The following is a 13,027-nucleotide window of genomic DNA, read 5'->3' on the forward strand; positions in this document are numbered from 1 at the left end:
TGTGTTATATTTTAGATTTTACCCAAAATATATTTTCGAAGCCTATATTGAAATTCCTTTGGAGTCGGGTGATCGTTTAAACCACCTTTGCTACGCATAGCACCAAAGAAATTTTCAAGTACATCTTGGTTTAGCCGGTACGTCAATATATATTCTGTTTCGTGGCCGCTAAGCCTTTTTAGCAGCCAGTTGCCAAATAAAATGAGATACAGCTCGCCAAACCTCTGAAGCAAATTAAACTGCACCGCATAAAGAACCGAGCTGAAAAACCACTATAGTAAATGCCTCTATCGTATAGCCAAATTTAAGCAGTGTAGCTGATACCAATCGCTTCCAAAAAAAAGACAAACCTGGATAAAACCAGTGTAAATTCTCCGCTGTATAACGCTGTAAAATCCAAAACGGTGGAGCCAACCAGTAAGGGGTGAAGCTTATGCCAATTGCGTCCAAATAAAAGCCAAGATTTAATATTTTTATTATAATTTATTTTACCGCAATCGATGTGACAATGTCGAAGTCCAGCAAGAAAAGAAAGAAATATACATAAGCTAAATAGCCAACGTCGCCCTAATTACAATATTCGATATACATACATACATATCATTGTACATACGTACATATGTACACACCAATTGTGCAAATCACATGATTTAGCGGTCGCCGATTCTTCGCTGCACAATACCGTAGATTGCTTATTAGCTGTACCATCAGCTGATGTAGCAGTCGGTGACCTACTTTGCTTTGCAATTACAATTTGTCAAAGCAGTTTCTCCCAACTTAGAAGTGGGAGAAGCAACAAAATATAAAAAATGTATTTATGGGTGTATGTAGTTAAAGCATATAATAACCCTTTAAGTATAACGGAATTCTTGTGCGTGCAATTGTTCGGACTTAAGCAAGTACAGGCAGTGCTAGTACAATTAGGAGTAGATAATATAATTAGAGTAGTATAGTATGTAATTAAACATCCTCCGCCCGTTGAAAGGCTTAGGCTTTCAAAATGTTGTCGTCGATGGGTAAAAGGCATAGCTTCGCCACGGGTCGCTTGTATACACCATTTGTGGTTTTGAGCACGGCAACACGAACTACACCGTCATTTCCTTGAATCGTTTCCATGACTCTAGCGAGAGGCCACTTTAGAGGAGGATAATTTTCTTCCTTCACCAAAACCATATCACCAACCTTTAGGTTAATTTCGGACGAACTCCATTTTTGTCGCTGTTGCAAGAGAGTTAAATATTCGGACTGCCATTTCCTCCAAAATTGCTGTTGCATGCAGCACATACGCTGCCATCTGTTGAGCCGGTTTATTTCAATTTGTGTTACATTGGGTTCCATGATAGATGTAAAAGGTGCGCCAATTAGAAAATGTGCAGGAGTAAGCACATCTAAGTCATCGGCAAAGTGGTCTTGAGTTCACAATCGCAGCAATTTGGCAAACCAATGTACGAAGCTCTTCAAAGTTCAGAGCAGAGAGACCTGCAATACGATAAAAATGATATTTGATTAGCTTGATAGAGGCCTCCCAAAGGCCACCAAAATGGGGAGAGCGTGGAGGTATTAATTTCCATGCAATGCCGTCGTTCAAACATTGCTCCTTTACTGATAATAATGTAATGTATTTATTTATTACGGCTTTCCTAAGCCTAACTTAAATCTATTTTACATGTTTATAATTGTCTTCTGGACTATGCAATCTAGAATAGTTACATCTATGTCCTACCTTGGAGTACTATGGATGGGAGACTTCCAGATCATGCGAACAAAGCGTTGTGCTTGTGTAGTATGTAGGCATTTTACGCATGTTAGTAAAGCGCGAAGGCAACATCTGCACGGCGATGCACTGAGTTAATCGAGTGATGCGCTTCAGTATGTGCTTCGGCAACCTTTTTTGTATGCGTACAAGAGCTTGGAAGTCTTATATGGTGCTGATTTAAAAAAAGTTCTTTTAGCTCGCTCAGTTCACGTTTTGCTCCAACAAAATTCGTTGCATTATCAGACCATATTGTTTGGGGCTTTCCACGCGTACATACGAAACGTTTTAGTGCGGCTAAAAACGAAGGAGTAGATAAGTCCTTTACTAGTTCCAAATGAACTGCCTTTGTTGAAAAACAGATGAAAAGGCTTATGTAACATTTAATCGGAGGCCGATTTCTGACTTCAGACTTGTAAACAAACGGCCCACAAAAATCTATACCCGTAGTTGTAAATGCTCGGTTGAACTGAACTCGTTGTGAAGGCAAGTTGCCCATCAAATGTTCCATTACCTTGGGCTTAACATGAAAGCAGCGAACGCACTTGTTTATGACACGAGTAATTGTTTTTCTACCACCAATAGGCCAGTATTGAAGGCGAATAGAGGCTAGCAGGGATTGTGGACCGGCATGAAGCAGCTGTTCGTGAAAAATTGTAATAATTGCATCAGTTATCGGGTGCTTCCTGGGCAAAATGATTGGGTGCTTTGCGGAGTAGTCTAAAGATGAGTTCTGAATTCTACCACCAACTCGAAGCAATCCATTTCCGTCGATAAAGGGGTTCAAAGATCGAATGTCCGATGAAGTCTTCACTTGCAGTTTAGCTTCTAACAACTTATAGTCCTCTTTCAAGTGCGACCTTTGGATCATACGAATTAATAAATAGGTTCCACGTTGAAGGTCTATAGGATTTAGTGGCCCAGAGCACCTCGTACCAAGTGGTTGTAAAAAACGGGAGACGTAAGCATATACCTTTCGCAATTTGGCAAAGCAATTAATAAATTTACACCTTACCGACATATCCTGTGTGGCTACATGCACAAACGCACCTTTTTTCTTCTCTGGTAATACCTTTGGTAGGGCAGGAGATACTGGCCATTTGCATTGGTTATTTGCGAGGAATGGTGGTCCCTGCTTCCAAATTGGCTTACTTAATAATTCCTTTGGGCTGGCTCCCTTAGATAATATATCAGCTGGATTCATTTCAGATGGAACATACAGCCATGTCGTGTTTTGCGTCATTGTTTGTATGCTATTAATGCGGTTGGCAACAAATATGTTAAAATTAGCTGGCTCGTTACGCAGCCAGGGTAAAACAATAGTCGAGTCTGACCAACAAAATACCTTACCATTAAAAATGCGAAGATTAGTCACCTTATTTAGTAATTCTGCTAATAGCGAGGCGGCCGATAACTCAAGCTTTGGCACTGTGAGTGTTTTAAGTGGAGCTACACGCGATCTAGAGCAAAGTAGATTTGTGCAAACGATTCCCTCTTTCTCGGCCCGAATATATACGCAAGCACCATATGCTGCCAAGCTTGCGTCGCAAAATCCATGGATTTGTATATCGGCATCAGCCATTTGTACACATCTATCAAATGCGAAACGAGGAACGAGTTCGTATTGGTTACAGATGTCTAGCCACGCTGTCTGAATGGATAGGGGTGGGCTTTCATCCTAATGCAAATTTTCCCTCCAAAGTTGTTGTAGAAATATTTTGGCCTTCGCAACCACAGGCCCAATCAAACCAAGTGGATCGTATAATCTGGCAATAGTTGATAAAATAGTGCGCTTTGTGACCTTTGTTGGTGCTGTAAAAGGCGAGAATGAAAATATAAAAGAGTCTAAGTTAGGTTCCCAAATTAATCCAAGTGTTTTCGTTACGGTAGTGCCATCATGAAAGGCTAAAAAACTTTGCTTTTCTCCATCAGCTATATCCAGTAATAACCGCTTGTCATTTGAACACCATTTCCGCAACTCAAAATTTCCCAAAGAAAGTAACTCTCTTGTTTGGTATAAAATATCACGAGCTTCATCCAAGGAATCTGCACCTGTAATCATATCATCTACATAAAAAGAATTAGTAATGGTTTTTGCCCCAATTGGATAGGCTTGCCCTTCATCAATGCAAAGTTGTTGCATTGCTCGAATTGCTAAAAACGAAGCTGGTTTTGTACCATAAGTTACCGTGTCAAGTTTATAAATACGAAAGTTTTCAGTAGGACGATCCCTCCAGACAATACACTGTAGATAATTATCAGGATCAGATATTTTAACGCAACGATACATTTTGCATATGTCTAATTCTAAAATAAATTCCTAATAAAATTGTAAAAAATAATCAGAGCAATTTTAAATGATCGAAAGTTCAATAGCGTGTCGAATAAGGTGGGCTGTATTGTAGGCCCTGCCATTAAAATTGAGTTTAGTGAGCGTCCATTGCTGGTTGGCGCAGAACCGTCAAATACAACGCGTAGCTTTGTCGTTGTGATATCAGCTTTGTTGTTGTGCTATCTGCTTTGTGAACGCAGTGATGTGGTAAAAAATGTGCACGTATCTGGACTGGTATAACGTCAACCGCTGACATATGACCAAGATCGATATATTCATTAATAAAAGCAGAGTATAGTTGCTTGAGTTCCGGATTACGCTGAAGCTTACGCTCAAGTGATTTAAATCTATTTAAGGCCTGTTCATACGATTCTCCTAATTCTTCTGCCGGCATCTTTTTAGGTAAATGTACCGAATAAGCGCCAGATTCCAAGCGAGTGTAATTTTTAAGAAAGTGATTTTCGCACCTTTCTTCTTCCACAGTCATTTGAGAAGCTGAATTTATACGTTCCTCTATTTACCAAAAACGCTTTAAAAAATTATCAAGTTCTATATTTGTTTCAACCTCACCTGAGATGCCAACAGCTGTCAAACATGAAAGTTTTGATGACTTTGTGGTACTGCTTCCAGACACAACCCATCCTAATTTTGTTTTTTGTAATACAGGTAAATCTTCGGCCAAATGTATTTGCCCGACGCATAACAGGTCAAAGAATAAACTGGCTCCAATAAGCATATCTATGCGCTGCGGATCAAAAAATAGTGGACATGCTAAATTAATGTTAGTTGGAATCTTCCAGTCAACGGATTTCAAAGAACGGCTTGGTTGCACATCGGTGATGGTAGGTGTGACGACTGCTGATAATTTGGTAGAGTAATTAGTGATACGTGAGTGTATTTCAAGATCAACGATATGATCTGCAACAAATCCATTTTGGCCTATGCCAGAAACGGACAATGATGATTTAAATTTTCTTAACTGAAGCTGATTAACTAAGCAATTCGTGACGAAGTTCAGCTGGGATGCAGAGTCAAGCAACGCTCTGCAAGGAACCAGCGAACCAGAACGATTTTTTACGTAAATTACGGCTGTTGCTAAGATTACAAATGGTATATTGGTTTTACTAGAGTTAAACTCAGAACTCACCAATGTGGAACCTGTGTGTTGTGTTGATGGTAAGCTAGAATTGTTCACATTACCTGAAGAAAGTCTATAGTTTGATGTTGACGGCGAATCGTACACTAGTGCGTTGTTGGATGGCGCATTACCTAGATGAAGTAACGTGTGATGTTTCGATGAGCAATATTTGCAGTTGCCTGATCTACAGCTCTTGACCGAATGTCCAGCTCGAAGGCAGTTTATGCAAAGTTGGAATTTTTTCACCTCCTTAAACCGCAAGGAAGGTGAAAGCCGAAGAAAGTTTTCACACTGTACGATGGTATGCTGGTTAGATTTGCATGATTTGCATTCGCTTGACGTCGAAGCAAGCGATACCTTACGATTATTGTTTAAATTTGATCGCTTTCCTACCTGTTTGTCGGACCTTAGTGCAGTTTCTGCGTTTTCCACATTTTCCAAGCGCTGGAAGCGTTTTTCCAAAAATTTAGACATTGAGTCCCAGGATGGTAATTCATTTATGGGTGTTTCTTCTTCCCATTTCTTTCTGGAGGCGACGTCCATTTTTTGAAAAATAAGTTGGATAAGCATACCATCCGCAATTTGCTCCTTCGTACCCATTGTATGCAGTGCGCGTGCCACTGACTCACCTTCGATGCTCCTAAATTGTACAATATCTCTTATATGTGCCTGAAAATTCAAACGTTTATTATCAAATCGTGCCTTTAGTAAATCGATTGCCTTTTCATAATTTTGCTCTGAAATTTCCAAAGAACGTATTGTGTCTAAAGCAACGTCGCGAAGGCTAGAGCGCAAATGTTGGAACTTTTCAACACGAGTTAAATCAACATCTTGATGCACCACTGTGTTAAACATTGAAAAGAAATCAGGCCATTCCTTATAATTACCACTAAACTTCGGAATCTGGAGTACTGATAGTTTCTGTTTGGGCGGTGTAACGATGATGGATTGTTCTCCTGCATTTATTCTACTGGTCGAGGTATCAGATGCTGCTGAACGAAGCCAATGTAATTGGCGTTTCAACTTTGTTTTAGCCTCTATGTAGCGATTTGTGAATGTCGAAAGAATTTCCTCGGAGCCATCCTCATCTTCCAGTTGTGAATGCGCAACATCAAACCTTTTTCTAGCCGCTCCACCTGCTCTATTCGCACTTCAATTGCCGGTTCATCCATATTTCGCAGAGCTTCGAATGTTAGCTTGTCGTCAATCGCAGTAAGTTGCTGCACAAGGGAATCTCGCTTCTTTTTTGCGCCTTCTAAGTCCTCCGATTTCTTTGGCGGCATTATGGATATGATCGCTAATAATATTTAAATAAAGAAGGGGTTAAATAATACGGGCCGTGATCGCAAATCACGTCGGGGTCACCAAATGTTTCGTGGCCGCTAAGCCTTTTTAGCAGCCAGTTGCCAAATAAAATGAGATACAGTTCGCCAAACCTCTGAAGCAAATTAAACTGCACCGCATAAAGAACCGAGCTGAAAACCCACTATAGTAAATGCCTCTATCGTATAGCCAAATTTAAGGACTGTAGCTGATACCAATCGCTTCCAAAAAAAAAGACAAACCTGGATAAAACCAGTGTAAATTCTCCGCTGTATAACGCTGTAAAATCCAAAACGGTGGAGCCAACTAGTAAGGGGTGAAGCTTATGCCAATTGCGTCCAAATAAAAGCCAAGATTTAATATTTTTATTATAATTTATTTTACCGCAATCGATGTGACAATGTCGAAGTCCAGCAAGAAAAGAAAGAAATATACATAAGATAAATAGCCAACGTCACCCTAATTACAATATTCGATATACATACATACATATCATTGTACATACGTACATATGTACACACCAATTTTTCAAATCACATGATTTAGCGGTCGCCGATTCTTCGCTGCACAATACCGTAGATTGCTTATTAGCTGTACCATCAGCTGATGTAGCAGTCGGTGACCTACTTTGCTTTGCAATTACAATTTGTCAAAGCAGTTTCTCCCAACTTAGAAGTGGGAGAAGCAACAAAATATAAAAAATGTATTTATGGGTGTATGTATTTAAAGCATATAATAACCCTTTAAGTATAGCGGAATTCTTGTGCGTGCAAATATTTAGATAATGTGGCTGCTGTAATAAAGAAAATATTAAAAAAATATATATTCATATATAATTAGAAATAATTATAGTTGGTGTAAATAGCTATACTTCACCTTATAACTTTATTTTGAGGAATTTTTTGAACCCCATCAACCTTTGTGTAGCCTTTTGGACCTTTAAGCGTTTGTTAAGGCTACGGATACGAAAGTGAATGCGGCATTTGAAGAATAACCGTTTCACGCTTTCGGGTACTTGGACCTACGCGCTACTGTCTACTAAACGCTTATGTAGATTTTTGCAATTAGAAATTTCTAATGCGTTAATATTATTAAATATTTTCTCCATTGTTTTCACGCCCTGTAGGAGACTTTTATTCGGCTTTTTTAAAAATACTTTGCTTGTTTGGTCTATAAACCCGAACGAAGGTCCAAAATTGCGAAGTTCTTCCAAATTTAGCTTTTTAATCATATAGCCAGCGATGTATGACAAAGCGTCCTCTTGCAAAATACCGCAGTCATCTACGTCGCCGATAGTGTTCAATATTTCTTGCGGTGCAGGCATGCTTTCATCTATACCATCACAGTTTTCTTTATCGCAGCCCGTATTTCCACCTACAATGCTTACATGCGCGATAGTTGTCACGCTTTGACTTACGGTACTGCTCCTTGAATTTAAAGGTTTCAAAGGAGTCGATGCTTGTAGGGGCACGAGCCATTCAGTCGAATCCTTTGAAACATTTCCTGTTCCTCGCAAGGGCTCCGTATTTCGAGCTGAAAAATAATAAGCATCGCGTAAGTTTTATTATTGGTGTGTTATATTTTAGATTTTACCCAAAATATATTTTCGAAGCCTATATTGAAATTCCTTTGGAGTCGGGTGATCGTTTAAACCACCTTTGCTACGCATAGCACCAAAGAAATTTTCAAGTACATCTTGGTTTAGCCGGTACGTCAATATATATTCCACATTTGAATTTTGCCTAAGGTCGTTATATAATCCTACCAACGCTCTATTGGTAATTAATATTCCCTTCTGAAATAGTTCCAGGGTCGTCCTTCCGGGCAGAATGGGCGACAACATGAAATCGTTCATGCGATTAAGCACATCCATTTCATTTGAAAGATTTCTTCCGAAAGGTTCCTAATGATTTAAAACCAATTGCGAGAAACTAAAATTAAATTTTGTAGAACGAATGCTAGCTTTACCGGATAATTAGACGTTTCAAGTTTGGAATTTAAAACATCAAACCAGTCATTAATAAGCTGAATGAAATCAGCAGTCTCGACTGGTTTGTATAAGTCAAACCCTACCGAATAACATCGTCGGATGGCATTGGCAACCGTATTTGAAAACAACTGGGCTGCTGTTTTCACTTTTTGCCGTGCTGAAACGATAAACACATAGTACGTATTAATTGGAATTTAGAGTATTTACAGCCGCAATAAGTAGAAGAGTACAATTTGTAGGTTTTCACATTATATTTTAAGCTTCATGCAATAATCAGCAACTAAAGTTAAAACCGTAAGTACCCACCTGGTCCTTGTACATAAAGGTGTTCGTGCGATATTTTGTAAGCTATCGACACGTCAGAGCCGGAAGTGTGATTCAGCAAATCGCAAATTGTTCTTGTGCCTAGGCGATGTCCATACCATATTATCTCGTCATCTATATAATGGTTTCGCACCAGCTTTAAAAGATGCGGCGCATCTGAGAAGACATATACCTTCGAAGTCTCGTCCGATGGGTGTTGAAACCAAGGCTTATCTGAAAAGAAGGGAAAAAGTTCACCATCGTTTATATTGCATAATTTAAAAACCAAGAAAGTTATTAAGTGCTATTTTACCTGGGCTTATTTTTAGATGGTTATAAAGGGAGCGATTTGTGGTTCCCACTGTGACATTTATGTCCTTTAACGACACAATAATGGAACACAATATATCCTTCGTAATTTTTGTGTCGAAAGCATAAAATACAGGCTGCTTCCATGACTTCAGCAAACCTCGCGCCATCACCACTTGCACCATCTTTGCTGGCTGTCGAGCTTGGTCTCTTGGCTCATCATACTCATACGCCTCTGCGACTTTCATCTCGTCGAAAGAGAGAACACACATTTTGTCACTCTCAGTGAGTTCATACATGTGTGCCCATGCATCGAACGATGGAGCCAGAAGACCTTCGCTCATATCGGTCTTTCGCGACCAACGCTGTAAAGTGGTGACGTGGGGAAGTGGAACCCCTTGTCATAAAGGTGGTGATTAGCTCATTTAGGCATATCGCACTCTAAATGTCCTTCCAGTCCCAAAATACCCTACGATCTATGTTTAAATTATAAAATTAGTCTCAGAATCAGTAAAAAAAAAATAAAACCTTTAACATACCTGGACAAACCATCTTCTGTATTTGACCTTCCCTGAATATTTTTTTGAAATTATCCAGCACACGGTTGGATTTGTCAAGCTCACGACGCAAGTCTTTATTGACTTCCTTTAGTTCTTTTATCTGTTTTTTTAATATCCTAATTTCGGGATCCATTAGCGCCTCCAAAATTATACAGCTGCAAGAATATTTTAAAATATTAGAAGATATTGCATTAAACTTTAATTCACAATTCCTTTTTACATCCACTTACTGGGTTTGGGTTTCAGAGTCCGTTACAAGCTCTCTTGCTGTTTGCGTTTGGACATCTTTACTTGCTGAAGCCAAAGAAGTGTCCTCAGCACCTACAAAGTCCATTTGGGAAAACTGCCCGGAACTAGTTAAAAAACATATTTAGTGTATAATTGCACATTTGTATGCATTTCAACTAGAAAGTAACAGGGCAACTTACCCGTTTTGTAATGGATCGCAGTGTAAAGCTTGAGTTGCCGGCGTACAAATAGTGCCTGTATCATTTGCCAAAGGCCGAAATGGTATTGCTTTTGGCAGTAATCTTACCTTCCTTTCACCACAAATCATGTCCGCGCGCGAAAAATGTTCTGCGCAAATTAAATCTTTCCTTCGTAGGTACATTTGGCAGCTACGTTCCCACAACAAACGTTTTTGGTCGTCGGCAGGCGCCTGCAAGAACGGCCCAGTCCCTCGTTCAATTTTTTTTAAGCAAATAACGCATTTCACCATTTTAGACAAGTTTTATACTATTTTTTACGTAAATATGCACTTGTTTTATTGACAAACAGCGAACGCTTTAAAATATAAATTACCAATTATTTGTAAACACTCAAATGTAAACAATACAAATTTTGAATTCGCCCTGAGTTTGACATAATACAATCTTTTGCAAAAAAAAGTTCCAATCAGCTGACACGGTGCTGCCACCTGGTATGGATTCGCCTTGCATACAATTGTACATACGTATATTTTGGCTCGCTTTGGTACGGTATGAGATTCTATTGACACATTCATTCATTTGTACAAACATATATTTTGTACACCGCGCATCATATGGTAACCTGAGCCTTGGTATGCCACTGCTTAGAGCTTGATCGCGACAAGCCTTTACCTGTAGACAAATTATTAACATGATTCATTTATACTTGCGTTGCACATTCCACATCCAATTTTAATTATGATTAGAATGCAGTTCCCAGGGAACTGAATTGAATGTATATGTGTGTTATACTTAGTTTGTAAGTATTAGTGTAAGCAAGTATTTTAGCTCATAGAAATTTTTTATAAAAGAAAACAACTTTTGAATAAAGAACATAATTCAACCTGCTGCCGTTTCAATTGGCAGTAAATTCTATATGGTGCCGCTAACTGGGCACTCCAACCTAGATTTCGATTTTCTCTTATCCGCAAACATTATAATCGTTTCCTCCTCCAACCCTCACTTCCTACATCTGTTAGCACTGACCAAGCCTCATTTAAAGACATGTGACGTCAGAAGGCAGTGTCCGGTCAGAATACCCGTCATGAATCTACAGTTCTCTCTTTTTAATAATAGAAGAAACTTTGTTAATCTAAGGTTGTAAGACCTACACATAATCTTCGACACTTAACAGCCCCGCGCTTGAACCCCGATTCTCTGTAGAGAATGCTTACACTCTAACACGCATTTAGACGCTGTGCTATGCGAGATTATTGCCTTAATTACTGCTTGACTGCCAATATAAAAGTTAACATGGTTGCAGAGTAAGCTATTCTCTCCCAGTGTTTCTACTGCTTTGGGCACGGCTAATATTTCCGCTTGAAAAACGGCACAGTAATCCGTCAGGCTGTAGGATCTGTTTATTTCCGTATCAGCACAGTATACCGAAAACCCTACTCCTTCCACTACTATGGAACCATCTGTGTACACATGATCGCCTCGACCGCCATTTGAGTACCGTTGCGCCAACCGTCCACCTCTATTGTGGCCTTAAGATCTCCCTCAAGGCGCAGATAGGGAATCATGTAGTCTGTTCGTTTTGTGATTGTTGACGCTATACTACTATGGTCGTATGGTCGGCGCTCAAGCTGCCCCGAGGCACAGGGCATGGTTGCAGTTGTTAACGCTATGTTCTTTGCTACCAGGCATACAGGTGGAATGTGCGGAATGGCATACAGTGCAGCCGTCGGGGTTGTTTTCAGGGCTACCGTAATGCTAAGCATTGATAGTCTACCTACCGCTCCTAATTTTTTGAGGTAGGTTGTTTTTTGTGTGGCTTTCCACCAAACAAGGACTCCATAGTATAGAATAGGGCTTACAATCGCTGTAAAAACCCAATGAAAAAGAGATGGAGATAAGCCCCACGTACACCTCAGCATTCTTTTACATGCATAACGTGCCGTCGAGGCGTTCTTCACCCTCTCCTCCACGTTGAGCTTCCATGAAAGCTTACTGTGTATTTCCCCTGTAGGGTCACCCTCCTAACTTAGGCCTGGTCCAATTTGGGACCTTGTACCTCTTTGTAAACAATACCATATCCGTCTTCTCCGCATTGACTTTTAACCCGACATTTGATGCCCAGGTATGAATATCCCGAAGCGCCCGATCCATCAAAGAGCTAATCATTGGAAGGCACTTTCCACTTATGACAATTGCAACGTCATCTGCGTAAGCCGTAAGTTTCACGGGTCCCTCATCGAATCGCCTGAGCAGTTGTTTGATGTCCAGAGTCCACAGCAGAGGTGATAGCACCCCTCCCTGCGGCGTGCCCCTGTCCACTGATCTCGTGGCCTCGTACAATCCCCATTGTGATTTAAGCTTCCTGCAATTTAACATGCAGTCGATCCATCTAGTTAAGGCTGGATGTACTTTAATGTAATTAAGACCATCCATAATCGCCAGTTTAGAAACATTATTGAAAGCCCCGGCAATGTCTAAGAAGACTCCTAGATCATATTCCTTATACTCCAAAGGCTTTCTCTATGCTTATTACCACCCTAGCAATGCGGTGTCTACCGACTTGCCTTTGGTGTACGCATGTTGTGTTGTGGAGAGCAGCTTTTCATCCACGTTGGACTTTATGTACACACCTATCAGCCTCTCAAAGGTTTTGAGCAGAAATGATGTTAAGCTAATGGGTCTTTAGCCTTTGGGATACACGTGACCGATCTTCCCCGCCTTTGGTAGGAAAGCCACATGAGCAGTTCTCCAAGAGTGCGGTACATGATTCAGTCTTATGCACCCATCGAATATTATTTTAAGCCATTCCACGACCGCTCTACTTGAAACTTGTATCATGGCCGGGAATATACCATTTGGGGCCGGCGATTTAAACTTGGAAAACGTCTTCA

At 40.1% G+C, this 13,027-nt stretch overlaps 1 protein-coding gene across 6 annotated transcripts in view; it reads left to right on the forward strand.

The window, feature by feature from the left end:
* stac (C2 and C2B_Munc13-like domain-containing protein staccato) overlaps positions 1 to 13,027 on the forward strand; it is a 2,073,982-nt gene that overhangs the window by 134,593 nt on the left and 1,926,362 nt on the right. The gene's annotated exons all lie outside the window — the stretch shown is intronic.

This window comes from Eurosta solidaginis, chromosome 1, assembly GCF_040869045.1.
Source record: "Eurosta solidaginis isolate ZX-2024a chromosome 1, ASM4086904v1, whole genome shotgun sequence".
Classification (NCBI taxonomy): Eukaryota; Metazoa; Arthropoda; class Insecta; order Diptera; family Tephritidae; genus Eurosta; species Eurosta solidaginis.